At 41.3% G+C, this 16,103-nt stretch overlaps 1 protein-coding gene across 3 annotated transcripts in view; it reads left to right on the top strand.

Annotated features, from left to right (window-relative positions):
- The window catches only part of SORCS3 (sortilin related VPS10 domain containing receptor 3), a 278,287-nt gene that overhangs the window by 88,612 nt on the left and 173,572 nt on the right, over positions 1-16,103 (top strand). The window lies entirely within an intron of this gene.

Raw genomic sequence — 16,103 nt, 5'->3', positions numbered from 1 at the left:
TCAGATAATGTCATGTGCCTGTCATCTGTCATGTTCCTGATCATGTGCAGGAGATGGAGTGTCCTGGCCTGGGGAAGCACACTGCTGGACAGAGTGTTATGTGTGTTTAAAAGAAAGGAAAAAAAAACCCAAACACACAGAACACCCTCATAAACAAGCAGCCCTGTTCCTTAATCTCTCTACATCAGCAATAGTTTCTACCTGCTGGGGATTGCTCTTCCTTCTCGTAGCCCACCTGTGTTGTGGAAAGGGTATGGCTTTAGTAGAATTGTTATTAGGTGTTTTTTACTGTAAGGGCAAAAAAAAAAAAAAAAAGGAGGAAGGAGTGGCAAAGGTGCAGGTGGGAAGCACCAGTGCTTTCTGTTAGACTTACTTTTTCTATTATGGATGTTGCTCAACCTCCAGAAATTGTAGTTGGTGAAAGCCGTCATTGCTCCAGGTGTAAGCAAGCAGCTTCTGGGCATGCGATCTACTGTCCTTTCTTCCAACTTAATTTAAAAGCCCCTGTTTTGGGTGTATGTTGTGGGGTCGTCTCCATTAATATACTGAAGGGTTAATTGTTCAGTAGAGCTCTTGAAACTTCTCAATTTGCAGTTACTCCGAAGCCTAATTGCACTGTACCATGGTAATCTGCAAAGGTATAAATAACCATGCAGCTAATAAGAGAGAACTCAGTAATTTCCACTTACTCTGGTACTTTTCAAGATATCTAAGCCTTAAAAACTTTTGCCTCTTTACCTAACAAGTACAAATGGCACTGTGATTGTACTTTAAATGTAATTACTTGGCAATATGCTCTGCATAAATAATGTAACAAGAAGACAAATTCTGTCCTAATACTGATCTTGCAGCAGCACCTGAGCTCTGCAGAAAGGTAACAGCAGAACCTCTCGTGGAGTTTTCCCAGTGACAGAAATCAGGTAGCTTACCATCTTGGGAAATGCACTGACTTGTGAGTGGGTTTCAGGTGGTTCTGGGACACCTCTCTTTCTCTTCTGCAGTGAAATAGAGGCCATTGTGTGGTCTAGAGACTCAGGGGGGTGGAGAATTCAGAATTCCTGGGTTCTTTTCCAAGGTCTGGGAGGAATGGTCAAGGTAAGAGCTAGAGTTCCGGGGCCCTAAACTGTAGTTTCCACCTGGAAAATTCAGGATGAAACCATTCTGCACTTCAGAGGGAGGTGTGGATTCTTAGAGAACAGCTTTGATTTTCTTTGGGGAGGATATTTGTGGCAAGAGAAACAGATACTATGTGAAAGCAATAAGCTGAGAGAGACTACATTTCTCAGGATATTCTGTTCCATTTATGCATTAAGGTATTTGAAACCTTGCATTATTTAAGTAGATAGTTTTTAATGCTTTCTCTTATTTTTTGAGAACCTGAAAATTTCACGAGGAGGATCTGTCTTTACGGAGCAAATTTTAGTCTTCTGAACCGTATATTTGCTTTCCTTATGTACTTTTCTGCAGAATTCTTCAAAACCATCTTTGAGCCTCAGGAGCTGGGAGGGCTCCATTGAATGCATATATCATGTTATCAGCAGGTGGTCATGAAATTTCTATTATTATTATTTCTCTTCCTGTTTTCTGGGACTGTGGCTTGTTTTTCCTCCTAACCAAGTACCCTGTCCATCTGAGCAGGAGTGCTGTGATGCCGATTCTGAGCACTTGGGAAACAGTTGCTGCCAGAAGAGAGGAGTGGCTTTTGTGGAAGAGAGAAAAGAATATGCAGCAATGCTTCAAAGGATGCAAAGATAGAGCAGAGTGGAATGCAGTCTTCAAATATCATCATGGCTCTGCCTGCTTCATGCATCAAAAGCTTTTGCTCTGTTTCCCCCTGGGTTACAGCATGAGATACTTCTTTTAATGGAAAATGCTATATAAGAGAAATTTCTAATCCTGGCATTTAAATATAAGGCAAGTAAATCGATATGAAAACATCCTGAATGTAATTAAGAAAGAGAGCAAGAGAGAATTAAAAGTTATATTGGATACTGCTCCTCTATCAGACTGATAAGAATTTAGACAGAGGAAATGCTAGTCAGCATTTGAATGCAGGAGCATGAATGTGGCTCTAGTAAGTAAATCCATGTTTCTGAGGCCCAAAAATATCACAGAAAAAGCCTCAGTTGCTCCTGAAACAGCCAGCCTTGAGGCAGTCAGCTTCAAGGAAAAACAGACATCCTTCCATATTGTGAATGTTGCGTCTCTTCTTGGTAACAAGGAATATCTGTCAGTTGGGGTTTGTAGTTTTGTTATTCTTATTGAGAGAGTGGAGGAGAATTTTTACTTTTTTTCCTCCTATGGAAGAAAGCTACCTTATTGTGATTGTACTTGTGATGGTGTAAGACATCAAAATTTACTGAGAGAGGTCTATTTATAAAGCAGGATATATAGTTGTGAAAATTAGGTAAGCTTTTAAGGTATAGCAACATTTCATTGCTTCTCATTTCCTAACAAAATACCTACGTTGCTAGTTCTTGAGAATCCAGCTACCATTCTGTCTGCTTTTATTTAAAAGTTAGATTAAGAGAGAGAACTATGTTTTCTGAAGCATTTTCGTTTTAGTGAACACTTCATTATTATTAAGTGGAAAACAGTCCTCCCTCTTAATCTACAGTCTAGAATGATTTTGATTTGAAGTGCTGTTGGAGAACCTCCAGTTCCCAAACCCTCTGTCAGCCACGATCCCTGCACCCAAATTGGGTTCCCACAATGAATGTGATCATGCAGCAGTCATCTGTCAAGAAATATGAACCATGTCTGCAAAGAGTAGCAACCAGGCTGCTTCATGGAACTGTGGTCTCAGAAGGCATCTGTCAAACCCAGGGGAATGAAAGGGTAAGATATGCAAAATACAGTGTCTAAAAGACATAATTCACAACCAAAAGTTGATGGCTGATTTTTTTTAGCCTGTTTTCTGTGGAAAATTTCAAAAGAATTTCATTAGGACAAGAAGAGAAAAGTCTGTTCAATGGTTTATTTCTTCAAATGCATGTTCATAACGCATCCAGGTGTTGTGACTGTGATAGATGAGGTTTACTTTCAAATGTATGCTGCTCTCAGATGTAATGTATGGGGTGCTCTGTAGGTTAGACACAAGGCATAAAGTCCTTTCATTAGTTAATCTTGTTGCTATCCAGTTGTTTCCTTCTCGTTTTATGAGTTTGAATAATCAGGAATATATCGAGCTCCTTTTCTTGTTCTGTGGACTTCCAGAATTCAGAAGTTTTTACAAGCAGAGGAGGAGTCTTATGAAAATTTCCTTGCTTGTTGCTAGTCCTGTATCCCATTTAATCTGTACACTTCTGAGATACACGAACACAACATTCTATGTAAGTATTTAAAGTTATTGTAATATTTAAAGTGTTTTCATCTGTTTTTGCCAGTGTAGGATGAGCAGTTTTTCTTGTAAGATAACTGGAATAAAAGTATTTAGTTGTTTTATTTATTCTTTGTTTGTTATGATATTTTTCTTTTGCTGTCACCTTATTTAGTATCCAGGAGCAGTTCTAATTATTTGGCTTGTGGTAGCTAAAAAGGCAGTCTTCATCCCAAGGGAACTTTCAATCTCAGATGAAGGCAAAGACACAATGGGGTGATAGAACAGACAAGAGAAGCCCACGTTACCAGAGAGTTATTTATGCTCGATGTGATAGCCATGAATGCAGCACATCAGCTAATTAGGCAGTGGGGAGCACTTCAGATTTTCTTCCGAAGTGTGAGCACTTGCATGTGTCAGCTCCGAGTCCCTGCTGCCATTTTACCCACCTTTGATGGGTCCCCTGGAGTTTCCATCCTCTGGCTGCAGTCCCAGGCTGATGGCATATAATGCTGGCCCATGCATTAACCCCTAATGAAAATCATAACTGACTTTCTTAAGATTCTAAAATGTTCCTAAAGGTATTTTTATATATATTTATTTTTGTTTTCTTGTTTATTAACCAAGAAATTGTGTTTCCGTGGCAGCAAAAATCCCCACTTCGTGTTTTTTGTTTTGTTTTTTTACTCTTGTGGCTGCTGTGCCTGAAGAGATCGGTCTGTCTTCTTAGACCTGTGTAGAGTTAGAAAAAACTTTCAGCTTTTTACAGGAGACAGCTGCAAAACAGGTTGGCTACCACTCCAAGCTTGGAGCTGAGAGAATAAAACCACTCAACTTGGCTGCAAGCTGCCTTAAATCTTGCACTGTTCTTTCATTCAATTCTGTTTGAATTACCAGAAGCGTATATGGTATTTCTTATTATATCCATGCATTTTACTCTCCCATTCTATCTTCAGAGGCCACCAGCATCTTTTGGTATACCTCTAGCATTCGTTCACGCTGCTTTCTGTGCCTTAGGTTCATGCATTACATGTGGAGCTGGCTTCAGATAGTGCTGCCCTGCAGGCATGAAATGGTGTGATAAGCCTTGGCTCACCTTTGAGAGCTGGGGTTTAATCTCCCTGCTCCAAATTTACCTGTCTACAAGACAGGTGAGGATGAAGGGAGAGATGGGGAGATTCAATGAGCATGACTGACATTTCCATGCTGTTCTTTGCAAAGAAGCTAATCTTGAACCAGATCATGGCCCAGCCAGAACTTCATTAAAAGGGTTTCTTCCCCACTGACAACGCATTATTTAGACTGTGGAGCTGAGATAGGCAATTCCCAGCTTGTGCCACCATCTCTTTGCTCAGTATCACACATCTTGAAATGGAGCAGTGTGGTTTCACTGAAATTTTTCTGTAGTGAAATAGTCTCCAAACAGCGACCATGACCAGCTGGCATCTCACTGCAGTATTGTCAGATTTGATTATATCTATTGTTTTTCAGGATTAAGCTGACAACATGCATCTCAGATATATGCTGTTTTCTGGAGGACTGTATTGAGGCATAAAATTAATAGAGCTGGCTTTCGGAGTAATAATGCTTCCTGTTGCTGCATCTTATTTGGCATTTTTAAGCGAGCAGCAAAGTGAAGAATTCATCTGCTGATTAAAAGAAAGGCTTAATCATATCTGCAATCAGCTACCTATGCATGGAGGGAAGATGCTGGCTTTGATATTCAAGCACATCCTTGACCTCTCTTGGATTCAAAAAACAGAGTCTCCAAAAGTGTAGTGACTTCCTTGTTGTTTTTTATGAGTGTTTATAAATTACTTAGCTCAGTGTTGGTTACTTTTCTCAGATTGTAGGACCCACTTGTCATTATAGGGGTTGCGAGCTGCTGGGTTCAGACTGTTTGCTGGAATGGGAAACTGCAGTGAGCAAGGGTTGTTTGACAGGGCTCTCAGCGCCCTGAGTTGGGATTCACGTGGAACTAGAGCAACATCCCAAGATAATTCAGTTCTTTACCTCTGGTACTCCTGGTGATTTGTATTTTGCCTGCAGTGGGTGATTCAGGTTGCCTTGGCTCAGTGCAGCCTGCTCATTAGTTGTTGGATGCCATGCCATGCATGGGGGCCATGCTTGAGCTACTGGGGAGGTGCACAGTAGCTGTGTGTTGGCCCGTTCCTGAGCTAGCTGCTGCCAAATGGAGATCATGGCTGTTGAATAAAGAACAGTTCCTTGGCCCAAATAGCTATATAGTCACTACCTGTGGAGAACAGAAGACGCAGCATTCCTGAAGCGAGTGGGAAATTTTTTTTTTGCTCTCATGGTTAAGCGCTTGCTTATTTTGAAGAAACAGGTCTTGTTCTATTGCTCAAGCTGACTTATCAGGCTTGGCAGGGACACCTGACATCTGTGTTTGTCCAGCTGCACATGTGTTGTAACAAGCATCAGAAAGTGGGTCCTAGCTCAGAAAGACGAGAGGGAAAGCTTGACAGCTGGAAATAGTTGTTGAGTATCAGCCAGGAGAGAAATTAATGGGTAAAGGGCATTGCCTTAGGAACACTATGGGGATACTAAATGTTCATGAAAGACTGCATATAAAGGCTTTTCTGTGCTCTTTTCATAACTATTAACAGTGATGAAGGGCTGGCTTAGCCTCACTGTGTTCCCTGGTTTAGAGGGTATCTGTGATGAGAGGGTTACAAATTGCAGATCATTAGATAGTGATAGCCATTCACCTTTGTATCCCACTGTACAAGTGAAGCCATTTGAAGTAACTAATTATGACCTGTTTCAAAATTACTCTTCTGGTGATTCATTATCCTTCCAGTTGTGGTACCTGGAAGTCTTAAACAGATCTCTTTCTTGTATGGACTTCAGGAAATGTGTGTGTGATATTGCCTTGATTTGATTGGGCTACATGGCTGGATATACACATCTATGGGATAAAAAATAAAAATAAAAATAAAAAAGGAAGAGGTGAGAATAAAATTCAAAGAGTGAAATGGAGGAGACTGCAGAGTTCCTCCTCCTTGAATATTCTGGGTGTTATTCAGAGCATGTGTTCTTTGCAGTTCATAATTTAAAGAGATACTGGTATTGCAACAAATAGATAAAGTAAGTTAAAACTGTTTGAACACTTGTAAACATTTGCTTTGGGAACTAATAATGAAAATTACTAGGATTATCTTAAATTTCATGCTATGTCTTAGAGTTAGGCATACTCAATAATAGGTAATAGGAAATGAGATGATTGCGTTTTTTCATTCTTTGACTACTGGAGAGAAGTTTCATCTATCTTCTTCCCTTGCTTTGGCAAGTAATAAAGTTAATATTGCCTCAGAGATGTAGGGATCTAAGAAAATGCAAGGTCATGCAAAAAGTAGCAGCCCATGTCAGTCTAAAAGCCTTTCTACATGTCTTTGGGTGGTGTGCAAGTCCCACCTTCATTTATTAAAATGCCTTAGTTGTCCCGTTTCATGGAGCTCATCTGCCTTTTGTGAACCAGTCTTCTGGATGACCCATTTGTTGTGTTTCTTAATTGCTGTATCAATGACCTTTCTGTGGGAGTGGTAATTTCATCAGACATGGGACCTTTTGGATTTGTTAATCTTTTGTTTGCCAAAAAAGCTCTGAGACTAATTGCCAAGACTTCCCAGAAGATATTAGTTTACAAATTTTAATGACACTTATGATTTATTAATGTGCTTCTCCCTGCATCTGCTCATCCCTATTCCTTGGTGGAATTCCTGCTGAATCAGATAGAATTAATAAAAACAAAACTGCAGATTGTAATGGTGTTTTAGCAAGGCTGTTAATTAAAAACTTTTAGTAATATTTGGAGTGTTTTATTAATACCTGTATCTTCAGAGAATCAGAGATAAGTCTTGGCTTTGGTGACTTTCTGCTTTGGAATCTCAGTTTGGTAAGGGTATTGCATGTCAGTCAATGATGACAGTATAGAGGTTCACATTTATGTGCACAAGTAGCTCACTGCGTGCAACACATCCTTGCCTCTGCCCTTTATCTACACATCATAGACTAGAATAGAATCTATAGTTGAGGTTGGAAAAGACCTCTAAGACCATCAAAGGCAACTGTGATCCCGCTGCCACCATGCTCACAAAAACACATCCTTAATTGCCACAACTACATGTTTCTTGAACACCTCCAGGGACGGTGACTGTACCACTTCCCTGGGCAGACTGTTCCAATGCGTTACCACTCGTTAAGAGAATAATATTTCCCTGATATCCAACCTGAACCTCCCCTAGTTCAACTTAAGGCCATTTCATCCTATTGCTAGTTACCTGAGCCAACCCCCACCGTTCTACAACCTCCTTTCAGGGAGTTGTAGAGAGTGAAAAGATCTCCCCTGAGTCCATTCTTCTCCAGACTAAACAATCCCAGTTCCCTTAGCTGCTCCTCATAAGACTTGTGTTCCAGACCCTTCACAGTTTTGTTGCCCTTCTCTGGACAGGCTCCAGGGCCTCAATGCCCCTCTTGTATTGAGGGGCCCAGAACTGAACGCAGTGTTTGAGGTGCAGCCTCACCAGTGCTGAGTGCGGGGGGGCAATCACCTCCCTGGTCCTGCTTTCTACACTATTTCTGATACAAGCCAGGATGCCATTAACCTTCTTGGCCACCTAAGCACACTGCTAGCTCATGTTCAGCACCCCCAGATCCTTTTCCACCATTTAGCTTTCTGGTACTGCCCCAAGCCTGTAGCATTGTGTGGGGTTGTGTGACTGAAGTGCAGGACTTGGCAGCTTGGTCATGTTGAACCTCGGCCCATGGATCTGGCCTATTCCAGTCTCTCTGTAGGGCCTTCTTACCTTCAAGCAGATCAACACTTCCTCCCAGCTTAGTGTTATCTGCAAACTTACTGAAGGTGCACTCAATCCCCTTGTCCAGACATCAGTAAAGATATTAAACTGGACTTGTCCCAGTACTGAACCTTGGGGAACACCACTACTGACTGGTTGCCAGCTGGACTTCATCTTACAGCACACAGGGATGATGGCTCCTGTGACTTTAAGATTTCTTTATTGAGGAAAATCCAGCCTTTGTGGACCTCTTTGCCCTTCGGGACTGTCTCCTAAGGGTCTCTCCTACCCAGTGTCCTAAACAATCCAAAATCTGCCCTCCAAGAAGTCCAAAGTAGTGGCTTTGCTACCCTTCTCATTTCACCAAGAATTGAGAACTCTATCATTTCATAATCACTGTGCCCAAGATGGCATCTGACCACCACATCTCCCACCCGCCCTGTTTGTAAGCAGTGGGTCTAGTGGAGCACCTTTCCTGGTAGGCTCTCTTAGCAGCTGTGTCAGGAGGTTATCTTGCATGCACAACCTACTAGACTGCTTCCTCTCTGCTGCAGCTTCAAAGCAGGGCTGCTTTGCTGAACTCATTAACCTCCAAACGCGTGTCCCTGGGAGCATATGTGCTGGTCAGTGATTGTGGATGTTGCAGATATCCTTGTGTGAGGAGTGTTTGTGGCTAAATAGATCTAGAAAAGTCATTTGATTGTATATTAGTTTTGATCTTGTAGACTACCGGGTTATTGGTCTGTTCCTGTTAATAAGTAGGCTTGGGAGTTTGAGGTTACATCTTGTTTTCTGAGTAGAAACAGAGGGGTCAAGAGGAAAAGATTTTATCAAAATTCAAAACTTTTTGGACAAATGTTCTTAGAGCGAAGACAGAATTCCAGGTAAAATGGAGAAGAGGGCAAAAGCGGGCTTTGTTTTGATTTCATTTTCTTACATTTTAGGTGAGAGCCCCAAGCAGCCATCTCTCTTTTCCTCTCTCCTTTGTAACTGTTGAATTATTTATATTCCACAAAAGAGCTCCAACAGGAGAGGCTGTGAATCTCTCCAGGGACAAGACTGATAGTAATCTTAGACATGGAAGATCCAAGTTCAAGCCCTTGCTCAGAATGAGCATAAAAGGAAGTGCTTTTTTATTCCACAAGTAATTAAATTGTGTAACTCATTGCTACAGGATGTTGTGAGGCAGAAATAATAAAAGCATAAATGGATTTCAGAGGGGAACTCAGTGAATTAATGGTGGATATTTCTGCTGGTGGCTATTAAACCTGATAGTGTGGCTGTAGCCTCTGGCTTACAGTAATTATTTTATGATACGGCATTCAGAGAACAGACAGGTCTGCAGCCTTTGGATCAGCATTGCGAAAATGTTATCCATTCTTCGTTAACTGTTCTTCAGCAAGAGCTATTCATGCTTCTGATGAAATAGCCTAAGATTGTACTGAATACATTTTATACTACAGCATTTTAGGGGATTAGTGGTTTGTCTCTCCAAGTCAAGAGAGATGATGGAGAGAGTATTGAGAGGAATCGTGCTCTCTTTGCTGTTTCTTGTAATTTCCCAGAACGTTCTGTGTGACAGGTTAGTGGCCAATAATAATTTTTTATTTGACTTACTGTGGCTGTCTCATGCAACCAAGGGATTTGAGTCTTCCGCATCATGGGTAAATTCTTAATCCATTACCCAGCTGGTGACTTTGATGTAACTTAATTTTCTAGACAATCTTTTCAGTTTCTGTCCAGTTCTCGTATCTTTCCATTCCAAAAAGCTAGATGATAGAATAGGAAACATAGGAAAATTAATACCAGAAGATATATCTAGTGTTGATACGAGTTTGAAGGTCTCAGCATGTTTTAATGAAATTTGAGCTGGGGGGGTGGGAAAGCGTTAGAACCATATGGTTGCCCTGATTTTGCAGTTTACATATGCTGCATTTGATGTATCTTTTCTGGCTTTGTTAATGAAATTCTCTGATTATGAGTTGTTCAAGAATGGAGACGTCCTGTCTCATCAGAAATGTATTTTTGGGTTTAGGTAATCTTCCTAGGCATCTAGTCCTGCAGTTTTGGTGGAGAAGGTCAGAGGAAACTGTGCCAAAACTGAGCGTGTTCTTGAAGTATTGCATCTGCCATGCAGTCATCTTGTCAGGTTCTTGTCTCTGACAGGTTAAATGCATTTGTAGTGCTTTGCCTACTTGTTTAGAAAAGTAGCAAGGCAGCAAATCAGGAGGGATTTCGTAGCCAAGAACCTGCTGTTGCAGATCCTGTGGGTGTAGTGACTGTTGCTGCATCAGCAGAGTTGCATCTGTTAACAGGAATTGGCTATTCCATCTCTTCTTTATCATTTGGAACAGCAATTCCATTGCTCTCATTAGAGAGCTGCTCCTTTTGTTGAGTTATCTCATCCTACATACTAATTAGATTTGGATGCCGACTGCAAAACTTTTTTTGCAGGAAGCCACACTTGGAGATGAATTTGTTTGGGCCTTACTAATGTCTGTTTCTGATCGCTTTTTACCATGTTGAGGATTTTCATTGGCACAGATTAGTAGCCAATACATTTAACGTGGATTTGTGCCAATATTAATGAAAACTACACATTGAATTCACTTATACAAATAGTTAATTGCAACATAAAGACTTTCATAATAAATCATGTAAGAACTTTCATACTAGATCAGATCTGGTAGGACACAGAAAGATTGAAAAGAGATGCCCAGAAAAGAAAATCATACAAATCTTATAAAATTAGGTTGTGTGGATAGGATCTCTAGTAAAGTAAGGGAGGAAGCATCTCTTACTTGAGAAAAGGCTGAACGACCTTGGGCTGTTCAGCCTGGGAAAGAGAAGGCTCAGGAGGATCTCATCTTATGTGCAAAAATTTGAAGGGAGCATACAGTGTAGATGGAGAAAGACTCTCTTCAGTTGTGCATGGTGGTAGGACAAAAGACAATGAACACAAACTGAAAAACAAGAGGTCCTGTCTTCCTGAATATCAGGAAACGCTTCTTAGTGTGGGAGTGACTGACAACTGTCAGAGGTTGTCCAGAGGAGCCTCCATTCTTAGAGATGTTCCAAAGCTGTCTAGACATGGTGATGGTAAACCTGACTTGGTAGGTTGCACTTCTTGAGCAGGGAGGGGTTGGACCAGCTGAGCTCTAGACATCCCTTTCAATCTCAGCCATTCTATGTCTGTGTGAAGAATAAAGGAGCATCAGACTTAAGCTCAGGACAAGTGGAAGACTTTTGTTCTTACAGCAACATGTACTTGATCTATGGATCTCCTTGCTGGAGGATATTTTGGAAGCTAAAGTTCACATGGGTTCAAGTGGAGTCTAGACAGGTTGCTAGAAGCAAAAATCTGTCAAGAATTGTATTACATGCAAAGACTTTAGGGAACTTTCTGAGTCACAGCTACACTTCCCCTTGCTCTTCAGACACTCAGGGCTAGATCAGGAACTAGCAGGTACTCGCAGTGCATCCTTTCGGTGTTGATGCCACCTCATGGTTGCTGGGGGATGCAGGTTCCCCACACTAAGCCCAAGCTGTACGTCATTGTACATGATTTGTTTCTCTTTGAGTCAACTGTTCTTTTCCTTTCTGTTCCCCTTTCCCTCCTCCCCTGACTTTTCTTTTCCTTCCAATTAGGCTTCGAACCAAGTCATATAAATCTTTGATGCTTTGTACAGTGGCTGGTAGAATTTAGTGCTTTAACACGGGTTGTGTCTGTTTATATTGGTGTTTTATTATGTTGTTTTTTTTCCCCTAATGCACTGCCAGTTTATAATGGCTATAAATAATCTGAAGGATAGAGAAACATTGTTTTAAAAAAAAGGTTCAAGAAATATTTCCATCTTTCTTTTAATCTGGTCTGTCTCTCATTATCTCCATGTTCCACTCATTAGGATTCTAATGAAGTTAATAAGTATACAATATCAAACAGTCACTTCTCTGAGCAATATTTACAAAGGGCTACATTTTCCCAGAATGGAAGTTAGCCTTTGATTTATCTATTTATCATATTTTCGTCATCTGTAACAATCTGTTAGTTGACCTTTTAACAGTGTAAGCCTGACCAAGAAGTAAAAAATGAAAGTTCCTATAAAAAGCTCCTATAAAATGCTAGATCATGGGATGCTAGTGCATTTTTACATGTAGTATTTCTGCTTCAGAATAAAAACTGTAAAAGATTTGAGACAACTCTATAAGTGGAATATTAGGGCCAGTTACCTTAGAGAACTGCCTCTGTAAATACTAGAAGTTGCTTGTTTCCATTTATCCCTGAACTTCCTGCTCAGGTGCCTGAGTCCAACAAGAAGCTGGTCATTCGGTATTGTGCAGGTCTGATCAGAGATGAAGATATGGTGCTGCATGGTAATAGTTCAGAGACATAGCCCCATAAATCTTGAGATCTGTAAAAGGGGAGTTAAATTTTCTTGTATGTATCTTGTAGTCTAGCTCAGAGGATGTGTGAGGAAAATGATAATAAGAGACTGGTTAAAGGAAGAAGGCTGGGCTGTTGTTAATGCCAAGTATTACCCAAAATCAGGTAGTAGTTTTGCCTGGTGGTGAGATGGGTACTGTGAATTTTCCTGAGTGAGATTTGGTGCATTTATGATGTGTATATTTGCAGCTGTCGGTATCTACTGCCAGGGGTGAGGTGCTTGACAGCAGAATTGATTGGGCTGAATGGATGCATGCAGCTCAGCTGTGCCTCTTTGCAGCCCATTGTCTTGGTGTGAACTAGCACACCTGGAGGTGCTCTGAGCTAAGTCATTGTTGTCCAAGTAGGGCAGGACTAGTGCCATCTATAATCTCCAGTGCAGAGGAATCTGGTGGCACAAGTCAGTACAAGCCCTGGAAGGTTCAAAAGCTACCTGAAGAGCTATGGAGAAGGGAAGAGCAATCCATGGCTAGAACATGGGGTCAAGACTTCAAGTCTGAAGCTCTCAAGGAGTAATTAGTCCCATAGAAAGAGAAATGCACTTAGTGTTTAACTTCTTGCTTCTCTTTCTCAGAAATGCTAGAAATAGCAGTGCTTTGCTCTTAAAAAGAAGCTTCTTTGTTGATTGTGATTGACTGTTGTCCCTGGAGTGAGAAGAGCAGCAGATTCAAAGCAGAAGTCAAAACAGCGTGGGGAAGAGTTATCTGCACACAGAGTTCAGGCCGTGGGGCCTGGTGTGGGAGCAGGACAACTGTACAGTGGTCACACAGTTCAGCTCTAGAGCACGTATGAGTTTTCTGATGACTTCAGCAAGCCATGATATATTCATGAGTCTCAGGCAATTACTTCAGGGATCGCAAGCACGCTGTAGACCTTGATGTGCCCCAGACACAGGTCACTGTAAAGCCAACATGTGAGAGGGCATGTACTTTCCTTGGGTTACTTGTAGCTGTAAGCATGGCTGAGAGCCAAGGCAGGAAGATCATCCGTTAAAACGTACAGTTTCAGATACAATCTTTTATTGCCATGGAGTAGTTAAAAATACAGAGTAAGCACTGGACCATGGTACATCATTCAGTGTGCCTCTAGCAAAGTAGAGAATAAATGTCCCATGGAAGATTAAAATCCCATTGGTTCTATTATCTGTAACCAATAAAAGTGAAAGAGATGTCTATGAGGAATGTGGAGTTAACACAGCACATTTAGCTTTGTACCCACAAGAGCATGTTTTCTATTTTGTGCAAGGCACAGGAAACAAACCAAGACCAACTTTGTTGTTTTTGAGAAGAGCTCATGGCAGGGGGTCTGTGGTGGACCATCTGCCTCTGAGGAAGTAGGGGGTGGTTTGTGCCACCACCACCTTGTGATGGGGCAGAGGAGTGTTATTCTCACCATGTGAGAAGTTGATATCTTGTCTTATGGCTCACTGTGTAACGTGGTCAGTACAGACACTCCACATTTCTGTTGTCAAATCCTGGTATAATTTCCAGGAGGCAAGGGTAAAATCATTTATTCCTAGGGCTTTTTTCTTGTGCTACCTTTATCTCAGCGTCAGTGGTCACTGTTTCCTCTCGTCTGTGTGACAAAAATCATTACAAATGCTGCAGTAGGCTGTGTTGCAAACTCTTATCTTTAAAAATGACATTCATAAAGGTTAATAATTGGAATGAGCTCTGGCAGTTACTAATTAGCACTATTACACAATCAGCTCACATTCTGGCAGCACTAGGCATACTTAATCAGTCAATTATCATTGATCTCGGAAAGTACTTCTCTAAAGTTAGCATAAGGTGCCTTTGTGGGAGGAAGAAGGGAATTTGACTACAGTGCAGTGGTCAGGCTGCTGGGAAGGTATGGTTCGAGGGACCAGAGTTTTATGCCTGATTGGGATGGATAGATGTGAATTAGAAAGCCGGTAGTGCAGAACCACTATCAAACTTAATAAAGGGAACGTCTTCTCCTTGCGTAGCTGTAATTCATGGGCCAGGTGACCGACTCTCCCAGCCACTTGACATATTGCAGGAGTTCTGGGAAAAAGCTGATTCTGGGGCAAATGGGTTGAATGGTTTCACTGAATTTAATGTGATGACTTAGAAGTTTCCTGAAAAACTGCTGCGGTGTAAGTTTTTTTTCCCCTTGTTTTCCTCTTTCTTCATGCAATGAATAATTCTAAAGCTAAGGAAATTGCAAACAAGACTGCGAGACATGGGATTTCCCTTTAGAAGCGTTGCATAAAGCGGTCTTAATCTCATGAATCTAAATGTTATGTGCGCCTTGTGCTCTCTCGGAAACTCAGAGGTGTGGAGCCTCTTCTTTTTGTGCTGGCATAAGGTGCCAAGGGAGCAGGCATGACTGCTGTGTGGAATGATTGTGGGATTCTAGCCAGTTGCTCTTTCCATCTTGAGTGTGGGCAGCACATGCATCTCTTATAAAAACCATCTGTTGTTTGTGCCTGGTCAGAAAGGTGTGCAGTGATGTGTGGCCCACACAAGCAAGGATGGTGGCTACAGTCCAGTGTATGAAGATTTTCCAGACCTCTGCTTGGAAAGTGTTTAGAGAGGAGATACGTTGTTCTCTGCTCTTTATTGCTTTAAAGACAATTCTGTCTTTAAAATGTTCAAGATACCGTCTGTAATGAATGTAAGTCCACAGAGTGTTGTATATGCCTGGGTAGAATGGGAATATTGTTAATGACATATTGGAATGTAATGTTAGTTCAGGATTCTGTGAGAGTAAAGAAACTTGTGTAGGTGAAAGGGCAAGGAAAGCTGAGTTGTGCTTGATTCCCCTTTGGAATTTGGCCCAGGGTCTCTGTCTCTTTAGGACAAGGAAAAATGTATTGTGACTGTTTTGGAGTGTGTTTTTAACCTTTATCTTTCTCTTGCTGCTTTTTCTCTGGAGCTCTTCACTGTGGGCAAATGATCCAGAAAAAAATCTGGTTAGAATCTTAAAGGCTGAATGCTTGTGATTCTGTGTAACAAATCTGAGAATGCACTTCAGGGCTGCTTGAAGTCAGAACTACACTGAATTCATTTTATATGCCTGAATTTTTGCCTCTACTCTTAGAGAAAATCTGTCAGGGATCTTGAGAGTAGGTGCACGCACAAAAAAATCTTGTCAGAAGGCCAGTTCTGGCTCCAGCTATGTGACTAGTCCAAAAAAACTACTTTCCCACGCCTCTGATTCCAGAAGCAGTAGGAAGGGGCTGCAGGAACAAGCCACCCAGGCTCGTAACATGTCTGCCTTTTGTGAAGTTTATCTATCCGTAAAACTCTACAGAGCATTGCTTGCCCCGGTGGAATATCCCAGATATCTGGGCTATGAGCAAGACAGTCTTCTAGTTTGAGAAAGAACTGTCTTGGTCCTGGTCTTCGCTTTAGTTATGTGAGTTGTAGGTATGTTTTGTGTATATTCTTCCTGATGTTCAAACAAGGGCTGTTCCAGAGTGCCTACGTATTGGGAAAAGGCTCATGAATTGCTTCTATATGTACGTTTTTCAAGGATTATTGCAAAATGATTCACT

The sequence above is a fragment of the Numida meleagris genome, chromosome 5 (assembly GCF_002078875.1).
Source record: "Numida meleagris isolate 19003 breed g44 Domestic line chromosome 5, NumMel1.0, whole genome shotgun sequence".
In the NCBI taxonomy this organism is placed as follows: Eukaryota; Metazoa; Chordata; class Aves; order Galliformes; family Numididae; genus Numida; species Numida meleagris.
Note: the sequence above shows the minus strand (reverse complement) of the source record. Positions and strands in the feature narration are given on the sequence as shown.